This window comes from Pinus tabuliformis, chromosome X, assembly GCF_031772625.1.
Source record: "Pinus tabuliformis cultivar Carrire ecotype Pingquan chromosome X, CPIR1, whole genome shotgun sequence".
Classification (NCBI taxonomy): domain Eukaryota; kingdom Viridiplantae; phylum Streptophyta; class Pinopsida; order Pinales; family Pinaceae; genus Pinus; species Pinus tabuliformis.
The window spans coordinates 559,116,882-559,120,624 of NC_142308.1; positions in this window are offsets into that span (position 1 = coordinate 559,116,882).

Here is a 3,743-nt window from a genome sequence, read left to right on the forward strand (position 1 = left end):
CAACACTTTTTGGTGTGTATTAATTTGTTGTTCCCTACAGGGAACAACTACTGTTCCCTAAAGGAACCAACACTTTTTCGTTTGTGTTGATTTGTTGTTCCCTACAGGGAACATCACTTTTTCATGTGTGTTGATTTGTTGTTCCATACAGGGAACAACTACTTTTCCCTAAAGGGAACAAAACTTTTCCATGTGTTTTTGTTGTTCCCTTCATGGAGCAACTACTATTTACTCCAAGGAAACAACACTTTTTGTGAGTATTTTTTGTTGTTCCCTAAAGGGAACAACACTTTTTTGCATGTTTTCCTTTGCTGTTCCCTATAGGGAACAACATGTTTTTTATGAGTATGATTTTGTTGTTCCGTCCAGGGAACAACTGATGTCCTCTAAAGGGAACAACACTTTTTCCGAGTGTTTTTTTTTTGTTCCCTCCAGGGAATGGCTGTTGTTCCCTAAAGGGAACAACACTTTTTTCGAGTGTTTTTTTGTTGTTCCCTCCAGGGAATGGCTGTTGTTCCCTAAAGGGAACAACACTTTTTTTGAGTGTTTTTTTGTTGTTCCCTTAGGGGAACAACACTTTTGGAGTTTGTTGTTCCTCAAGGAAACAACACTTTTTCTGAGTGTTTTTTTGTTGTTGTTCCCTCAAGGAAATAACATTTTTGGAGTTTGTTGTTCCCTCAACGTAATAACACTTTTTTGGAGTGTTTTTTGTTGTTCCTTTAAGGGAACAGCTGTTGTTCCCTAAAGGGAACAACACTTTTTTCTGAGTGTTTTTTTGTTGTTCCCTCAAAGGAACAACACTTTTAGAGTTCTTCTTGTTCCCTCTAGGGAACAACACTTTTTTGAGTGTTTTTTGGGTTTTGGTTGTTGCCTCTAGGAAATAATACTTTTTGAGTTATTGTTGTTCCCTCTTCAGAACAACATTTTTGCTTCTTGTGAAGTTTTGTGTGTTGTGAATAGCACATCCTTCCTCTTGTGGGATTATTCCTAGTTTATCTCAAGCACATTTTACGGATTCCCTTTCAAGGCATGAACTACACTACTTTTATGAGGACAAGAATTATGGATTCTGCTAAAGCGAGTTAATATCATTCTTGTTATGGTCTTTAACAAGACAACTCCTCGATGTTAGATTCTTTTCAAAAGGGACACAATTATTTATATACTACTTTACTGCATTGTTTTCTACTGTACATGATACTGATTTATCATCTTAATACCATGTTGGTTCCACCCTTCCTAGTTATAATCTTCTATATCTGTAATAAATGAGATTATGGGCATATATTTTTTTCTTCTATTGACATCTTCAACTTCTTCCACCATCCTTGCTCTTAAGGAGTATTGAACCTCCATTTATTTATCAGATAAATGTGTAATAACAACAAAATTTTGTTTGCAGATGGAGAATGGGGGGTCTCATTAAGAGCCAACCTACCATGTTCATAAGGTTGTAACAAAGTGACATTCCCATTATGGCCACCACACCAGGGTTATGATCCATTGCATGGCCAAAATATCCTTGGAACAAGAGGTCTCATCACAAGCCAACCTAATCAATTTTTCTACATCCCAGTGAATGGTAGTGTGGTTATCTGGTTACCACACAAGCACACTGATGTCTTCTGTAGAACAACACTGGAACTCTCCATTTATAAATTGAGGATCTTAGCTCATATGCATTAAAAAGCAACCCTATTGAGGCTATAGACGCCTACTGGTAGCAGAGGGTATGCTTATGATATTGAAGTTATATGTTATCGTCAATTATTACTATAATACCCTTTTCTTATTCTCTATTTTTATCAGAGAAGTTATTTCCTTATTGTTTCCCTGTTTTGACTAGAATACCGTCAGCAAAGCATATTTCTTGCATATTTTTGTCCTTTTTATTTTTTGCATAACTTATCATCAATCCAAAGCATCCTATCTCTTATTCATAACTATATTTACACACTCTACTCTGATTATAGCCATACCTCTTGTCGTCCTATCATTGATATGTGTACTTTACTTCATTTACTGTCGTACTATTCATTCCCTTGCCTTGTCATCAAAACAACACTTTTCCTATGATTTATGGTCATTAACACCCTTTTCCAATTGAAGGGGGAAGGTTATTTAAAAGTTTTTTTTATTGAAATTTTGCATGCAGCTTATCTATTGCTATTCAAGAAATTTGCATGAAGCGTAGTGATTTGTTTACAGAAGAACAAAAAGTATGTGAGGACACTCTATTCACAGTTAGGCCACACTGTTGCAACTAACAGAAGGGGCTCGAGAAACTCACAACTGCGAACAATTGTTCAGACATGATGTGCTTGCCTGGATTCCACCTTTTACATCACTCTCAGCATCAATTCAGCCTACATCAGCTTCAACAAATGCCAATCCATACATGTCATTCCATATTTTTTCGGAGGTAAAGCTTGAGGTAAAATAGCATAAGTTTTGATTTATTGAAAATTTAGGAGACTTTCATGAAAATCCATTGAGAATTATTTATCATCATTCATTCCACATCTTTACCACTTCTCATTTTTCAGAGACATCTCATCTTTCAGTTTGGGGGAGTGTTACTTTCCTTCATTTCTTTCTTACGACCATGCCATTACTACTCTTTATGATCCATTAATCTTCTTTTTCATTCTCAACACCTCTCTTCTTCCATGTTGTTTTACACCAAGCATAGATTTCAACAGATTGTAGCAACCACCTCAATTTGTCTTGTTTTTCTAACATTAGATGAGGCCATGCTAATTCTCCAGTTTGGGGGAGGAATTGCTACACATGATGGATGTTTTCTACTTTATTTCTCATTTAAGGCATACAATTTCATTTTTATACAGTGCAAAAATTGATTGGCGTATATCTTTAAAACTATGAACTGAATTCTTGTGATTTCTAGATCACAAAAAGGTATCATTAAAATACACAAACCTAGATAATTTCAATTTAAATTAGTTCATAAAATTTCGGAAATCATGCACTATCACCTATAGCCATTTTGTTTATATCTCATGATCAGTGCATCAAAACGATATGATTTTTGGATCATAGAAGCATTAATATAGTAGAAATCTGGTTACAAAATTTCAGCAAAATCTGGTTTGTAGTTTTTGAGGAAATGGTTAATGAAGTTTGTTGTTAATTATATCATATTTTGTTGCAACTTCATATAAATATAGTTGAACGTCAATGTGAAAATTGTTATGCCTCATGCCTTCATCAACATTGCTAAAAATGAATATTCATTATTTGAGGAAGAAGTCATTTGTTCCATCAATTTCATGACCTAGGATAAACAATTTTTTCTTATTTTATATAGCTTGGTTAATATAGAGGCTTCATGTTCCATGAGGACATGCAATATATTCCGTTTGGGGGTGTGTTGAGCTGCTAATATGTCATTGTTATTATCACGTTTTAACACCTATTTCATCCATTTCTACCCTTCTTTATCACATCATTTATCATGATTTATCATATAATTCCATTTTATAATTATTTATGCTCTTATGGATAAATATTATTTCTTCTCCTTTATTTTTAATAAATTAATGATTATTATGCATGATTTTACCAATGATGGTTTATTAATAAATTCGTTGTAACATCACTCACCATTTTAACCTCCAAGATATTTTCCAGATTGCAGATTTGATCTCGAGCTCATCATTAAATGTGCCAACTTAGAAATTCGTTGGAATAAGAAGTGACAGTTTTGTATTGAACACTTCGTG